General features: G+C 46.5%; 1 pseudogene; it reads right to left on the reverse strand.

The window, feature by feature from the left end:
• Positions 1 to 1,891: 1,891 nt before the first annotated feature.
• LOC117240821 lies at positions 1,892 to 3,945 on the reverse strand (annotated as a pseudogene).
• Between the last annotated feature and the right edge of the window lie 14,883 nt (positions 3,946 to 18,828).

Raw genomic sequence — 18,828 nt, forward strand, 5'->3', positions numbered from 1 at the left:
CCTTATAAAATTAATGATCATTTTTTTAGACACGCCGTGACATAGTAGTAGAAAGTAGCAATAAATATGTTTATTGTAGACCATGTGATCTAGCATCTCAAAAAAGTATTAGGGATTTTGCAGAGCAATTTAAGAAAGATATATACCATATACTATGTTAGACTATGAAATGAAATGAAATAACATAGCTTTGTTATATGTATAAAGTGTTCATCTATTTTTGAATACTAAATTGGGAAGAAATTCTTCCTGAACTTATTATATCTAAATCAATAGATCTATAGCATAATTTGTATTATCTGTTTCCATTGTAGAACACAAGAAAAGAAAGCTTCACATTCTTATAAATAATGCAGGAGTAATGAGATGTCCTAAGATGTATACCCAACAAGGAATTGAATTGCAATTTGGTGTGAATCATATAGGACACTTTTTACTAAGAAATTTATTGTTAGACACTTTAAAAGATTGTGCACCATCAAGGATTGTAAATGTTTCAAGTAGTGCACACAAGCGTGGCAAAATTAAATTCGACGATTTGAATAATGAGAAAACCTATGAGCCTGGCGAAGCATATGCACAGAGCAAATTAGCTAATATTCTATTTACAAAGGAAACAGAAAATAAAATTTATTTTTGAATAAATAATACAATCGATAAAGCATTATTTTTTATGTCATATAGGAACAGGTGTTACAGTGAATGCCGTCCATCCTGGTATAGTACGAACAGAAATAACGCGATATATGGGAATTTATCAAAACTTTTTAGGTAGATTGGCTGTAGATACTCTTTATTAAAACCAATAGTACATTAAAGTATGACATTCAAAGAATATTGTATAAAATTTTCACGGAGAAATATTAAAAAATACGGCAATGGCAGTAATTATTCGGACGTGTCTCGGAAAAAAGTAGAATTGCTCATAACTTGGTGCTGTATCATCTGAAATCAAAAACTCAAAGTTCATTCGTTAGGTAACAGTTTTCCCCAGGTAACGCTGGGAGGGTTTTTCGAAATTTCAATTTTTCAAATCGTTTCTTCCACTGATTTTTCAAACAATTTGTTTGAAATTATTTATTTTATTTCCTTATTTATTATTTATTTATTTTTTATTTATCTATCTTAATTTTATTTTTCCAGATTCTTCTTCGCATTTGGAAGTACTTCGAGTTCGAAAGTTCTTCACGTTTGGAAGCGCTTCGCGATTGAAAGCGTCCTTATACATCTTCACCACACTTGGAGCAGTAAGTATTTTATTTCCTTCAAATCGTTTCTTCCACTGATTTTTCAAACAATTTGTTTGAAATTATTTATTTTATTTGTTTATTTACCTATCTTAATTTTATTTTTCCAGATCGTGCCTTATAACAAAACGATGGGAGAGTGCCCGCTTGGTTATAATAGCTTGCACATCAGAAGACAATCTCGTGACAATTTACCACAGAATTACGTTATGGTGAGCTTTATTTGCCCATGTGGTCAATTCATCTCGGAATTTGGCCTGCATCGCTACCTTTTATACCATCTGACGGGAAGGACGGGGCGAAGACCAGGCAACCCTCGAACACGTCCATATCTCCAGTTGCTCTCCAGCTTGCAAGCAGAAGCAATTCAGAGGTTTCCCAGGAATACGAATGAAGATGAACAAGAAGAAGAAGAAGAAGAATACTCTCCTGATCGCTAAACTAATTAGACTTGGGAACTACTTTATATGGGAACTACTACTTACTTTACTTGGGAACTGTAAATAGATGTTGTGTATAACAGGCTCATCACACATAAGTTGTATTGTACATTATAGTAAATAAACTTTATACTTCTACTTAAAAGATAGATTCTAAATTTTTCTTTATCCCTTCTATCCCTTCAATTCCAATTTATCATATAATAGGTTATAACTTCTGTCCAGGTTGTTAAAATTTCTTTAACAACTTCTGCGCTTCCTGTTTAGCATCTCGATCATCTTCGTTCTTTGCAGGATAATCAAGGGCCATTTTTAAATATTTCGTAGCTAGCTCTTTTTAATTTAATTTTAAATAGGTTTTTCCCAACATTAATAAATTTTGACTATAGAAATTAGGATCAATTTCCTCTGCAGTTTCAAAATATTTTAGAGCTTCCTCGAATGATGAAGATGGCGGTTCTCCAAATATTACAGATGCAATTTTTCTTTGATACCATGTTAAATCAGAAACTTGATAGCACCAAGTACCAAGCACGTACATAAGTGTTGGTTCTTTTGGATTTAGTTCCATTGCTCTCTGCGACATTAAACATATTCGATACAATTGCTTGACATTGTGTCAGGGAATGGAATATTTATAAGTATATATATATATATATATATATTTGTCGGATCATCACTGGAAATGGGGTTGTGGGCGTCAAATGAATCTTCTCGAGGATTAGCCATTGATATGGTACACACAGGCGTAGCTTATTACAATGATAGAATTATTACAGTCTTAACAATTGATCACGGCGGTTCGGCACTCGCGACACTAGTGACGATGCTCTCGGGCTAAATAACGAATCCGCGGCCAACGGGATGACAACAGAACGTACTCACAAAGTCCAAGTCTGAGAATAATCACTGATCGCGAAAGCGTTACTCTTTGATCGATGAGATCGCGAGCGAGAATGCCTTTCCCGTCCCGATGATGCCACACAGGAAAACTATAACGGGGCGTGTCTAAGGATACGAGATCATCGGATTCGTCGAGAAAAGCCTTCGTTCAGAAAGTAAGGGAAATTGACGTTGCTGCTAATTGGTCAATCTCCATATCGGTGGTTAGAAAAGGATGCCAGCCGCCCTCGAGGGAAAGTTGTTAGTGGGAGACGCCGCTCGTTGAAAAGTATGTCTCCCCTATCTTCCCGTAGTTGGGACAAAGACCGTTTGTCCGTTTGAAGGACTTTAGTTAACTAAACCTTAAGATTTATAACGGGCACTCGGGCTAGCCGAACATGTACTGCGGAGACGCATCGACATCTGGCAATCATCTTACTCGAAGAATAGGGTCTGCACGTGGCGAGCCACGGGACAGAAACCGTTGGAAAGTTTACTGTCGCGTGTCGCCACAAATATTTCTTTTAAGGAGAGCTATAGAATTACTCCATACCTTTGTTAGGCAAAGCGTTCATCCCGTGACCGCGGCTACGTTCGGCGACTGACTGTCGCCTCGAGCCCAAGCTCATTATCACAATTCTCGAACAATTACAATCGGGTTGAATAACTACAATTGTTCAATTACAGCTATAGTAGACTCTAGGTTACAATGTTGCGGGATTATCCAAAATGAATATATATATATATATATATATTCATCTCCGAGATGAAAGAGCACCGGAGCCTTATATATATATATATATATATATATATTAATATATTATCATGAAATATACCAGCATATGTTTCTTAGTATTATATGACTCTTTTATTTGTGCTTTTACTCCTTCATAAAGAGTCTTAGAATTAAGGAGAATCGATGCTCATTTGTGTGCAGCCCAATTATCCTCTTTTATCTCAAGTGCTTCAAGTATTAAATCATAAGCTTCGAAAATTAATTTCTTTCCATCCACTTCACTCACAATTTTAGACAATTTATACATTGCTCTACACAAACGCCATATAATTTCAATATCACCGCTATCCTATAAAAATATTCAATTTTATTATCTACATTTATAAGTGATATACATAATGTCATTACTTTATAATTTATTAGAAGGTCATGTATTTCCTGGTATTGTTCTTGCTCGTATAATGCATCGGCTTTTGCTATTAGAACTTCTTTTGTAGTTATGATTGCTTCGTTGTCACCTCTCTTTTTTGTAAGACCCCAAATACCCATAGCAGTGAACGACGATATGGTACATAATTTTGTTGTTAACATGTACTGATTGCTGCTCTAATAATGAAAACTAACTGAATAATTTTGTATAATATATTAAAATTTATAGATCTGTGGCGGCACGGGCCACGGAACTTTTCAACGGCTCCGGATGCAAAGCGCGACGCCGCCAAAGCGCAACACCGACGTGCCCAATGTACCATCGATATCTTCACACTCTTTCCGCCGAATTCTCGGAAGAGCATACACGTGCCAGCACTGGCGGCACATCTAATGAATGCACGCTGGTGGGGGATATCGATGGGCTACGAAGGGAAGAATCTGCGCGATCCGAAACAAAAGCAGAGTCAGTCTGTCTTGCGCCATTAAATGTGTAACTCCTCGGTACTATTTGCATAGCAACGCGTCGAATGATCTCTCGGTGTCTATCGTTATTTGTTAGTTGTTACCTATTGTCTGTTAAGTGTAATTGTTAGTTGTTAATTGTTAACTCTGATTGTTGATTAGTTCTAATTAAACTATTGTTCGTTAAAAACACCAAGAGTAGTTCCTTACGCACCCATCACCATACCACCTCAAACTGGTGACCCCGACGTGATTTAACGTGATATTGAGTGAAAGAGGTGACCGTGATAGTGCTATCGTTTTTAACCACCGATTTTGAGTGCACCGCGACGATGGAAAGTAATACACAGGGAACCATAGCCAGCCAGGTGATCAGCATGTCTCCACTGCTGCCCACGAACACGGCGGCATGGTTTGCCCTTCTGGAGAGACAATTCGAGGCAGCGCGAATTACGGAAGACACCATTAAGTACGTGACGCTGGCAAAATGCCTCAACGATCAACAGCTCCAGGACGTCGAAGACCTAATGACGAACCCTCCGGACATCGGACGCTACGAGAAATTAAAACATGCGCTCATTCGCAAATTATCCGATACGGACGCGACTCGGATAAAGAAGTTGGTGGAAAGCGAGGAGATGGGAGATAGAAAGCCATCCCAGTTTTACCAACACTTAAAAAAACTCCCCAGCCCCGCCACGCCCGATGATTTTACCCTCACGCTGTGGAGGAACCGATTACCCGCCCGCATCAGGCGTGTCCTCGCGGCAGTCGACGATTCGGACCCAGAAAGGTTATTGCGGCAGGCGGACCTGATCGCTGAAGAATTCACGGAGGATTTTCAGCGCACCGCCCGGGTAACGGCAGTAATGGACCCACCAGCGCAAAACGCTGGAGTATACGAACCAATGGCCGCCGCAATCAACGTGTTGAGCGAGCAAATATCACAGTTGCAGGCACAGATGAACGCGTTGAGCATGATTAATCATCGTCGACCACGATCACGATCACGCTCGCGTTCGCGATACCACCGACGTTCGCGCTCGCGAGATCGGCCACGGCAAGACGGTCTGTGTTTCTATCATGCAAAGTTCGGAGAACGCGCGAGGAGCTGTCGTTTCCCATGCACGTGGAAGTCGGGAAACGAGACCAGCCGTCCGTAGACGCGGCAGAAGACGACGGCCTGAGTTCCCGCCGCATCTTCGTTACGGACAAGGGAACGAAGATCTCTTTCCTTGTAGACACCGGCGCCGACATCAGCGTATACCCCCGCAGTAAAATCCATAGGCACGTCAAGAAAAACGCGTACGAACTATTCGCGGCCAACTGGGGACGCGCATCGCAACGTATGGTACCACTACGATTGGCCTTAACCTGTCCCTAAGACGAGCCTTCGAGTGGAACTTCGTAATTGCTGACGTTCAAACGCCTATCATAGGCGTAGATTTTTTAAGCCATTATGGGTTGCTCGTGGACCCGCGAAACAAACAACTCCTCGACACGACAACCCAATTATCAACAAGGGGATACGCTGCCACGACGGAAGAAATATCCATCAAAACCGTAATCGGCGAATCGGTCTACCATCGACTATTGGCGGAGTTTCCGGATCTAACTCGTCCACCGGCCTTCGGACGAGAGAAAATCCGACACAGTGTGGTACACCATATTGAAACCACACCCGGGCCACCCGTCTACAGTAAACCTCGACGTCTCGCACCGGATCGTCTCAAGCAAGTCAAGGCGGATTTCGCAACAATGATCGAGCAAGGAGTGATGCGGCCATCGAGGAGTCCATGGGCATCACCCCTGCATGTCGTCCCAAAGAAGGACGGAAGTCTACGACCATGCGGCGACTATCGTGCGTTGAACGCTCGCACCATACCCGACAGGTACTCCTCACCACATATCGAAGATTTCGCGCAACATCTGTACGGCAAGCGTGTCTACTTAAAAATCGACCTTGTCCGCGCTTACCACCAAATCCCGATCGCGCCAGAAGACGTTAAGAAAACCGCGATCACGACACCTTTCGGACTTTTCGAAGCAACCAACATGATGTTTGGGCTTCGAAACGCCGCGCAAACGTGTCAAAGATTCGTTGACGAAATTACCCGTGGTCTGGACTTCGTGTTCGCTTACATAGACGATTTCTTAATCGCATCCGAAACCGAAGAACAACATCGCGAACACCTTCGGATTTTGTTTGAACGCTTAAACGAGTATGGCGTAGTCATCAACCCAGTAAAGTGCGAATTCGGTGTGAACGAAATCACATTCTTGGGACACACCGTAAACGCCGACGGGATAAAGCCGCTAGCCGAACGCGTTGACGCTATTGTAGAAGTACCGCTCCCCGGGACCGTTAAATCACTACGCAGGTACCTCGGTATGATTAATTTCTACCGACGTTTCATACCGGGGGCCGCAAAAATTTTTCAACCCCTAAACGACCTATTAAAAGGAGGAAAAAAGGGCAACGCGCCCATCAAATGGACAGAGCAATCCGAAGCCAGCTTCCGCGAGTCGAAACGCGCCCTCGCTAACGCCACGATGTTAGCGCATCCGATACCTGGCGCACCTGTTAGCCTCGCGGTAGACGCATCCGACTATGCAATAGGAGCGGTCCTCCAGCAACGCGTCAACGACTCTTGGCAGCCGTTAGGTTTCCTTACCAAACCGTTGAACTCCGCGCAGCGAAAGTACAGCGCGTACGACCGCGAATTACTCGCTATGTACACTGCGGTAAAGCGATTTCGACACGCCATTGAAGGGAGAAATTTTATAATTTACACCGATCATAAACCCCTTACATATGCGTTCAACCAAGATCCTGATAAGTGTTCGCCGCGACAATTCCGGCAACTAGATTACATCGGACAATTCACTACCGACATAAGATATATCAAGGGGTTAGACAATAATGTTGCCGACGCTCTGTCACGCATCGAAGCGATAGGAAAGTCTGTGGACCATCGAGCTCTCGCCGCCGCGCAAGAAGCCGACAAAGAACTAAGCAACATCGTCAACTCCGGTACATCCGCGCTACGGTTAAAGAAAATACGTTTCCCCGATCACGACGTAGAAATATATTGCGACGTATCGGGTGACTTTGTACGACCGTACGTAACGAAATCCTTGCGGCGCGACGTATTTAATTCGCTCCATGGACTTTCCCATCCAGGGATACGTGCCACTCAAAACCTGGAGACGACGCGTTTCGTCTGGCCGCCCATAAACAAGGACTCCCGAAATTGGACACGACAATGTATTCCGTGTCAACAATGTAAAGTCACCAGGCACGTATCCTCACCCGTCGGAACATTCGGAGAGTTAGCGGGCCGTTTCGAACACTTACACATAGACATTATCGCGATGCCATATTCAAAAGGCTACCGATATTGTCTAACGTGTATCGACCGTTTTTCGCGTTGGCCCGAAGCCATTCCCATCGCCGACATGGAGGCGGCAACCGTCGCTTCGGCTCTCCTTTCCACGTGGATATCTCGTTTCGGCGTGCCCTTAAAAATAACGACCGATCAAGGACGCCAGTTCGAGTCGAACCTATTTAACGAACTATGCCGGTTGCTCGGCATCAGACATTTGCGCACGACAGCCTATCACCCCGCGTCCAACGGGATGGTAGAGCGCCTGCACCGACAACTAAAAGCAGCAATCAAATGCCACGATACGAGCAACTGGGTGGATATCTTGCCGATAGTTCTATTAGGCATACGAACAGCTATTAAAGAGGACCTAGACGCGACGGCAGCCGAAATGGTTTATGGCACCGGCATACGATTGCCGGCAGAATTTTTTATACCGACTAAACAACAGGCCAATTCGGAATTCGCAAGTCGCCTAAAAGACCGAATAGGAAAAATCAGGCCTCATCCAATTACGCGACACGGCGAAAAGAGAACCTTCGTGTTCCGCGACCTCGAAACATCGCCTTATGTATTTCTGCGTCGCGACGCCATCGGAGACCCCTTACAACCACCCTACGACGGGCCGTATCAGGTTATAGAGCGAGGAAAAAAGACCTTCACTATTAAAATAAATAATAAAAACGTAATAGTGTCCATAGACCGATTGAAACCCGCATTTCTATTTAACGATAATATTGAACACCATAGCACGGAAAAGCGCAATGTAACAATACCGCCCGGTGCCCGAAACGAACAAAGCGAAGGGGACTCAAGAGTTCATCACACCACACGCGCGGGCAGGAGAGTTCGATTTCCTGATTGGTTTCAGGCGGGTCTCGGATAGGCGTTAGGAGCCGGCGAACGTGCACCCTTGCCTGTAACATTTATACATTTTTCATTTATATAGCGTTATCACTGGTAAGGGGGTACTGTGGCGGCACGGGCCACGGAACTTTTCAACGGCTCCGGATGCAAAGCGCGACGCCGCCAAAGCGCAACACCGACGTGCCCAATGTACCATCGGTATCTTCACACTCTTTCCGCCGAATTCTCGGAAGAGCATACACGTGCCAGCGCTGGCGGCACATCTAATGAATGCACGCTAGTGGGGGATATCGATGGGCTACGAAGGGAAGAATCTGCGCGATCCGAAACAAAAGCAGAGTCAGTCTGTCTTGCGCCATTAAATGTGTAACTCCTCGGTACTATTTGCATAGCAACGCGTCGAATGATCTCTCGGTGTCTATCGTTATTTGTTAGTTGTTACCTATTGTCTGTTAAGTGTAATTGTTAGTTGTTAACTCTGATTGTTGATTAGTTCTAATTAAACTATTGTTCGTTAAAAACACCAAGAGTAGTTCCTTACGCACCCATCACCATACCACCTCAAACTGGTGACCCCGACGTGATTTAACGTGATATTTAGTGAAAGAGGTGACCGTGATAGTGCTATCGTTTTTAACCACCGATTTTGAGTGCACCGCGACGATGGAAAGTAATACACAGGGAACCATAGCCAGCCAGGTGATCAGCATGTCTCCACTGCTACCCACGAACACGGCGGCATGGTTTGCCCTTCTGGAGAGATAATTCGAGGCAGCGCGAATTACGGAAGACACCATTAAGTACGTGACGCTGGCAAAATGCCTCAACGATCAACAGCTCCAGGACGTCGAAGACCTAATGACGAACCCTCCAGACATCGGACGCTACGAGAAATTAAAACATGCGCTCATTCGCAAATTATCCGATACGGACGCGACCCGGATAAAGAAGTTGGTGGAAAGCGAGGAGATGGGAGATAGAAAGCCATCCCAGTTTTACCAACACTTAAAAAAACTCTCCAGCCCCGCCACGCCCGATGATTTTACCCTCACGCTGTGGAGGAACCGATTACCCGCCCGCATCAGGCGTGTCCTCGCGGCAGTCGACGATTCGGACCCAGAAAGGTTATTGCGGCAGGCGGACCTGATCGCTGAAGAATTCACGGAGGATTTTCAGCGCACCGCCCGGGTAACGGCAGTAATGGACCCACCAGCGCAAAACGCTGGAGTATACGAACCAATGGCCGCCGCAATCAACGTGTTGAGCGAGCAAATATCACAGTTGCAGGCACAGATGAACGCGTTGAGCATGATTAATCATCGTCGACCACGATCACGATCACGCGCTCGCGTTCGCGATACCACCGACGTTCGCGCTCGCGAGATCGGCCACGGCAAGACGGTCTGTGTTTCTATCATGCAAAGTTCGGAGAACGCGCGAGGAGCTGTCGTTTCCCATGCACGTGGAAGTCGGGAAACGAGACCAGCCGTCCGTAGACGCGGCAGAAGACGACGGCCTGAGTTCCCGCCGCATCTTCGTTACGGACAAGGGAACGAAGATCTCTTTCCTTGTAGACACCGGCGCCGACATCAGCGTATACCCCCGCAGTAAAATCCATAGGCACGTCAAGAAAAACGCGTACGAACTATTCGCGGCCAACTGGGGACGCGCATCGCAACGTATGGTACCACTACGATTGGCCTTAACCTGTCCCTAAGACGAGCCTTCGAGTGGAACTTCGTAATTGCTGACGTTCAAACGCCTATCATAGGCGTAGATTTTTTAAGCCATTATGGGTTGCTCGTGGACCCGCGAAACAAACAACTCCTCGACACGACAACCCAATTATCAACAAGGGGATATGCTGCCACGACGGAAGAAATATCCATCAAAACCGTAATCGGCGAATCGGTCTACCATCGACTTTTGGCGGAGTTTCCGGATCTAACTCGTCCACCGGCCTTCGGACGAGAGAAAATCCGACACAGTGTGGTACACCATATTGAAACCACACCCGGGCCACCCGTCTACAGTAAACCTCGACGTCTCGCACCGGATCGTCTCAAGCAAGTCAAGGCGGATTTCGCAACAATGATCGAGCAAGGAGTGATGCGGCCATCGAAGAGTCCATGGGCATCACCCCTGCATGTCGTCCCAAAGAAGGACGGAAGTCTACGACCATGCGGCGACTATCGTGCGTTGAACGCTCGCACCATACCCGACAGGTACTCCCCACCACATATCGAAGATTCCGCGCAACATCTGTACGGTAAGCGTGTCTACTTAAAAATCGACCTTGTCCGCGCTTACCACCAAATCCCGATCGCGCCAGAAGACGTTAAGAAAACCGCGATCACGACACCTTTCGGACTTTTCGAAGCAACCAACATGATGTTTGGGCTTCGAAACGCCGCGCAAACGTGTCAAAGATTCGTTGACGAAATTACCCGTGGTCTGGACTTCGTGTTCGCTTACATAGACGATTTCTTAATCGCATCCGAAACCGAAGAACAACATCGCGAACACCTTCGGATTTTGTTTGAACGCTTAAACGAGTATGGCGTAGTCATCAACCCAGTAAAGTGCGAATTCGGTGTGAACGAAATCACATTCTTGGGACACACCGTAAACGCCGACGGGATAAAGCCGCTAGCCGAACGCGTTGACGCTATTGTAGAAGTACCGCTCCCCGGGACCGTTAAATCACTACGCAGGTACCTCGGTATGATTAATTTCTACCGACGTTTCATACCGGGGACCGCAAAAATTTTTCAACCCCTAAACGCCCTATTAAAAGGAGGAAAAAAGGGCAACGCGCCCATCAAATGGACAGAGCAATCCGAAGCCAGCTTCCGCGAGTCGAAACGCGTCCTCGCTAACGCCACGATGTTAGCGCATCCGATACCTGGCGCACCTGTTAGCCTCGCGGTAGACGCATCCGACTATGCAATAGGAGCGGTCCTCCAGCAACGCGTCAACGACTCTTGGCAGCCGTTAGGTTTCCTTACCAAACCGTTGAACTCCGCGCAGCGAAAGTACAGCGCGTACGACCGCGAATTACTCGCTATGTACACTGCGGTAAAGCGATTTCGACACGCCATTGAAGGGAGAAATTTTATAATTTACACCGATCATAAACCCCTTACATATGCGTTCAACCAAGATCCTGATAAGTGTTCGCCGCGACAATTCCGGCAACTAGATTACATCGGACAATTCACTACCGACATAAGATATATCAAGGGGTTAGACAATAATGTTGCCGACGCTCTGTCACGCATCGAAGCGATAGGAAAGTCTGTGGACCATCGAGCTCTCGCCGCCGCGCAAGAAGCCGACAAAGAACTAAGCAACATCGTCAACTCCGGTACATCCGCGCTACGGTTAAAGAAAATACGTTTCCCCGATCACGACGTAGAAATATATTGCGACGTATCGGGTGACTTTGTACGACCGTACGTAACGAAATCCTTGCGGCGCGACGTATTTAATTCGCTCCATGGACTTTCCCAACCAGGGATACGTGCCACTCAAAACCTGGTGACGACGCGTTTCGTCTGGCCGCCCATAAACAAGGACTCCCGAAATTGGACACGACAATGTATTCCGTGTCAACAATGTAAAGTCACCAGGCACGTATCCTCACCCGTCGGAACATTCGGAGAGTTAGCGGGCCGTTTCGAACACTTACACATAGACATTATCGCGATGCCATATTCAAAAGGCTACCGATATTGTCTAACGTGTATCGACCGTTTTTCGCGTTGGCCCGAAGCCATTCCCATCGCCGACATGGAGGCGGCAACCGTCGCTTCGGCTCTCCTTTCCACGTGGATATCTCGTTTCGGCGTGCCTTTAAAAATAACGACCGATCAAGGACGCCAGTTCGAGTCGAACCTATTTAACGAACTATGCCGGTTGCTCGGCATCAGACATTTGCGCACGACAGCCTATCACCCCGCGTCCAACGGGATGGTAGAGCGCCTGCACCGACAACTAAAAGCAGCAATCAAATGCCACGATACGAGCAACTGGGTGGATATCTTGCCGATAGTTCTATTAGGCATACGAACAGCTATTAAAGAGGACCTAGACGCGACGGCAGCCGAAATGGTTTATGGCACCGGCATACGATTGCCGGCAGAATTTTTTATACCGACTAAACAACAGGCCAATTCGGAATTCGCAAGTCGCCTAAAAGACCGAATAGGAAAAATCAGGCCTCATCCAATTACGCGACACGGCGAAAAGAGAACCTTCGTGTTCCGCGACCTCGAAACATCGCCTTATGTATTTCTGCGTCGCGACGCCATCGGAGACCCCTTACAACCACCCTACGACGGGCCGTATCAGGTTATAGAGCGAGGAAAAAAGACCTTCACTATTAAAATAAATAATAAAAACGTAATAGTGTCCATAGACCGATTGAAACCCGCATTTCTATTTAACGATAATATTGAACACCATAGCACGGAAAAGCGCAATGTAACAATACCGCCCGGTGCCCGAAACGAACAAAGCGAAGGGGACTCAAGAGTTCATCACACCACACGCGCGGGCAGGAGAGTTCGATTTCCTGATTGGTTTCAGGCGGGTCTCGGATAGGCGTTAGGAGCCGGCGAACGTGCACCCTTGCCTGTAACATTTATACATTTTTCATTTATATAGCGTTATCACTGGTAAGGGGGTACTGTGGCGGCACGGGCCACGGAACTTTTCAACGGCTCCGGATGCAAAGCGCGACGCCGCCAAAGCGCAACACCGACGTGCCCAATGTACCATCGGTATCTTCACACTCTTTCCGCCGAATTCTCGGAAGAGCATACACGTGCCAGCACTGGCGGCACATCTAATGAATGCACGCTAGTGGGGGATATCGATGGGCTACGAAGGGAAGAATCTGCGCGATCCGAAACAAAAGCAGAGTCAGTCTGTCTTGCGCCATTAAATGTGTAACTCCTCGGTACTATTTGCATAGCAACGCGTCGAATGATCTCTCGGTGTCTATCGTTATTTGTTAGTTGTTACCTATTGTCTGTTAAGTGTAATTGTTAGTTGTTAACTCTAATTGTTGATTAGTTCTAAATAAACTATTGTTCGTTAAAAACACCAAGAGTAGTTCCTTACGCACCTATCACCATACCACCTCATGGTCATCACTTCTAAGAAAACTCTACATCTGGTCTTTTTAGTTTTCTCAAGCACTGAAGCCATCGAGAGCGTACGAGCGCATATTACGAGCGAAAGACGATTAAAAGGCTTCGCGCTCGTAACCGTGACACTGTCCGGGCATGGTTGTCCTTGGCTCTACGACGCCTGTCGCTCGAGATCCCATTATCTCGAATCGATTATCCAACACTTTGCATCTGCTCCGATTAGTGCAACGTCGAGGAACCAAACAATGCAAGAACCATAAAACGTAGGATATATATTAAATGATAAAGGATCGGGGTTTTGGCGCAACATTTACTTTGGCGGCTTAAAAGAGACGAATACGTGGAATACGTCGATCGATCTCTCGTATCGAGGATACGGACTGGCGAGCATAAGACGGATCAAGTTTCGAGCCACGTTTCGAAAGGGCGAATAAATTGGAATTAACGCGGCTCGCTATAGGGCGAGTATACGGAAACCACGGGCTGCGATAATGTAACCCGCGGGATAAAGGCTTCCGCGTACGACTCGACGCACAATTGCCCTTTACAGTGTTCGCAGTGGAAAACGATCTGCGCACAGATCGGGGTGCGGCTTAATGCCAATTCACGGACAAAGGGTGACCGGGGACGAAAAAGAGAGCCACGGGATTCTTGGAGCGAGCGAGTTTCGTGAGAACGGCTGGCTACGCCGTTTCTTTCGACGTTGCTCTTGTCGTGTAAAATTAAGGTAAAAATAAGGAACTTGTTAATTTCCGAAAAGGAGATGAAGTTCTTTTTATTTTTTACTCAATTTATACAATTTTTTCGGTTCGCGATGATACGCTTTCGATACTTGGATTAGTTAGGAATTTTTTTTAGACTGACTGGATGATTTTGAAGGGTGCATTTATATTCTTCCATTCGTTGGAGTGGGAGAAGGTTTTGTTTATACTTGGTGTAAAATTCGGAGAACGGCTGGAGTGATCGAATGCCACTCAGGCGGCTGAGAACGGATGCTGACCGGACGGTCACACGCGCTAAGGCGTTCGGAATTTCGGTTTGTTATATACAGCTGCTCGTCCAAATTCGTACAATTGGACGAAATTTCGAAATTGGACAAGACAATGTATCCCGTGTCAACAATGTAAAGTCACCAGGCACGTATCCTCACCCGTCGGAACATTCGGAGAGTTAGCGGGCCGTTTCGAACACTTACACATAGACATTATCGCGATGCCATATTCAAAAGGCTACCGATATTGTCTAACGTGTATCGACCGTTTTTCGCGTTGGCCCGAAGCCATTCCCATCGCCGACATGGAGGCGGCAACCGTCGCTTCGGCTCTCCTTTCCACGTGGATATCTCGTTTCGGCGTGCCCTTAAAAATAACGACCGATCAAGGACGCCAGTTCGAGTCGAACCTATTTAACGAACTATGCCGGTTGCTCGGCATCAGACATTTGCGCACGACAGCCTATCACCCCGCGTCCAACGGGATGGTAGAGCGCCTGCACCGACAACTAAAAGCAGCAATCAAATGCCACGATACGAGCAACTGGGTGGATATCTTGCCGATAGTTCTATTAGGCATACGAACAGCTATTAAAGAGGACCTAAACGCGACGGCAGCCGAAATGGTTTATGGCACCGGCATACGATTGCCGGCAGAATTTTTTATACCGACTAAACAACAGGCCAATTCGGAATTCGCAAGTCGCCTAAAAGACCGAATAGGAAAAATCAGGCCTCATCCAATTACGCGACACGGCGAAAAGAGAACCTTCGTGTTCCGCGACCTCGAAACATCGCCTTATGTATTTCTGCGTCGCGACGCCATCGGAGACCCCTTACAACCACCCTACGACGGGCCGTATCAGGTTATAGAGCGAGGAAAAAAGACCTTCACTATTAAAATAAATAATAAAAACGTAATAGTGTCCATAGACCGATTGAAACCCGCATTTCTATTTAACGATAATATTGAACACCATAGCACGGAAAAGCGCAATGTAACAATACCGCCCGGTGCCCGAAACGAACAAAGCGAAGGGGACTCAAGAGTTCATCACACCACACGCGCGGGCAGGAGAGTTCGATTTCCTGATTGGTTTCAGGCGGGTCTCGGATAGGCGTTAGGAGCCGGCGAACGTGCACCCTTGCCTGTAACATTTATACATTTTTCATTTATATAGCGTTATCACTGGTAAGGGGGTACTGTGGCGGCACGGGCCACGGAACTTTTCAACGGCTCCGGATGCAAAGCGCGACGCCGCCAAAGCGCAACACCGACGTGCCCAATGTACCATCGGTATCTTCACACTCTTTCCGCCGAATTCTCGGAAGAGCATACACGTGCCAGCACTGGCGGCACATCTAATGAATGCACGCTAGTGGGGGATATCGATGGGCTACGAAGGGAAGAATCTGCGCGATCCGAAACAAAAGCAGAGTCAGTCTGTCTTGCGCCATTAAATGTGTAACTCCTCGGTACTATTTGCATAGCAACGCGTCGAATGATCTCTCGGTGTCTATCGTTATTTGTTAGTTGTTACCAGTTGTCTGTTAAGTGTAATTGTTAGTTGTTAACTCTGATTGTTGATTAGTTCTAAATAAACTATTGTTCGTTAAAAACACCAAGAGTAGTTCCTTACGCACCTATCACCATACCACCTCATGGTCATCACTTCTAAGAAAACTCTACATCTGGTCTTTTTAGTTTTCTCAAGCACTGAAGCCATCGAGAGCGTACGAGCGCATATTACGAGCGAAAGACGATTAAAAGGCTTCGCGCTCGTAACCGTGACACTGTCCGGGCATGGTTGTCCTTGGCTCTACGACGCCTGTCGCTCGAGATCCCATTATCTCGAATCGATTATCCAACACTTTGCATCTGCTCCGATTAGTGCAACGTCGAGGAACCAAACAATGCAAGAACGATGAAACGTAGGATATATATTAAATGATAAAGGATCAGGGTTTTGGCGCTACTTTGGCGGGGCTACTTTGGCGGCTTAAAAGAGACGAATACGTGGAATACGTCGACCGATCTCTCGTATCGAGGATACGGACTGGCGAGCATAAGACGGATCAAGTTTCGAGCCACGTTTCGAAAGGGCGAATAAATTGGAATTAACGCGGCTCGCTATAGGGCGAGTATACGAAACCACGGGCTGCGATAATGTAACCCGCGGGATAAAGGCTTCCGCGTACGACTCGACGTACAATTGCCCTTTACAGTGTTCGCAGTGGAAAACGATCTGCGCACAGATCGGGGTGCGGCTTAATGCCAATTCACGGACAAAGGGTGACCGGGGACGAAAAAGAGTGCCACGGGATTCTTGGAGCGAGCGAGTTTCGTGAGAGCGGCTGGCTACGCCGTTTCTTTCGACGTTGCTCTTGTCGTGTAAAATTAAGGTAAAAATAAGGAACTTGTTAATTTCCGAAAAGGAGATGAAGTTCTTTTTATTTTTTACTCAATTTATACAATTTTTTCGGTTCGCGATGATACGCTTTCGATACTTGGATTAGTTAAGAATTTTTTTTAGACTGACTGGATGATTTTGAAGGGTGCATTTATATTCTTCCATTCGTTGGAGTGGGAGAAGGTTTTGTTTATACTTAGTGTAAAATTCGGAGAACGGCTGGAGTGATCGAATGCCACTCAGGCGGCTGAGAACGGATGCTGACCGGACGGTCACACGCGATAAGGCGTTCGGAATTTCGGTTTGTTATATACAGCTGCTCGTCCAAATTCGTACAATTGGACGAAATTTCGAAATTGGACACGACAATGTATCCCGTGTCAACAATGTAAAGTCACCAGGCACGTATCCTCACCCGTCGGAACATTCGGAGAGTTAGCGGGCCGTTTCGAACACTTACACATAGACATTATCGCGATGCCATATTCAAAAGGCTACCGATATTGTCTAACGTGTATCGACCGTTTTTCGCGTTGGCCCGAAGCCATTCCCATCGCCGACATGGAGGCGGCAACCGTCGCTTCGGCTCTCCTTTCCACGTGGATATCTCGTTTCGGCGTGCCCTTAAAAATAACGACCGATCAAGGACGCCAGTTCGAGTCGAACCTATTTAACGAACTATGCCGGTTGCTCGGCATCAGACATTTGCGCACGACAGCCTATCACCCCGCGTCCAACGGGATGGTAGAGCGCCTGCACCGACAACTAAAAGCAGCAATCAAATGCCACGATACGAGCAACTGGGTGGATATCTTGCCGATAGTTCTATTAGGCATACGAACAGCTATTAAAGAGGACCTAGACGCGACGGCAGCCGAAATGGTTTATGGCACCGGCATACGATTGCCGGCAGAATTTTTTATACCGACTAAACAACAGGCCAATTCGGAATTCGCAAGTCGCCTAAAAGACCGAATAGGAAAAATCAGGCCTCATCCAATTACGCGACACGGCGAAAAGAGAACCTTCGTGTTCCGCGACCTCGAAACATCGCCTTATGTATTTCTGCGTCGCGACGCCATCGGAGACCCCTTACAACCACCCTACGACGGGCCGTATCAGGTTATAGAGCGAGGAAAAAAGACCTTCACTATTAAAATAAATAATAAAAACGTAATAGTGTCCATAGACCGATTGAAACCCGCATTTCTATTTAACGATAATATTGAACACCATAGCACGGAAAAGCGCAATGTAACAATACTGCCCGGTGCCCGAAACGAACAAAGCGAAGGGGACTCAAGAGTTCATCACACCACACGCGCGGGCAGGAGAGTTCGATTTCCTGATTGGTTTCAGGCGGGTCTCGGATAGGCGTTAGGAGCCGGCGAACGTGCACCCTTGCCTGTAACATTTATACATTTTTCATTTATATAGCGTTATCACTGGTAAGGGGGTACTGTGGCGGCACGGGCCACGGAACTTTTCAACGGCTCCGGATGCAAAGCGCGACGCCGCCAAAGCGCAACACCGACGTGCCCAATGTACCATCGGTATCTTCACACTCTTTCCGCCGAATTCTCGGAAGAGCATACACGTGCCAGCACTGGCGGCACATCTAATGAATGCACGCTAGTGGGGGATATCGATGGGCTACAAAGGGAAGAATCTGCGCGATCCGAAACAAAAGCAGAGTCAGTCTGTCTTGCGCCATTAAATGTGTAACTCCTCGGTACTATTTGCATAGCAACGCGTCGAATGATCTCTCGGTGTCTATCGTTATTTGTTAGTTGTTACCTATTGTCTGTTAAGTGTAAT

Source organism: Bombus vosnesenskii, unplaced genomic scaffold (assembly GCF_011952255.1).
Source record: "Bombus vosnesenskii isolate JDL3184/JDL3185 unplaced genomic scaffold, Bvos_JDL3184-5_v1.1 scf7180000014963, whole genome shotgun sequence".
Lineage (NCBI taxonomy): Eukaryota > Metazoa > Arthropoda > Insecta > Hymenoptera > Apidae > Bombus > Bombus vosnesenskii.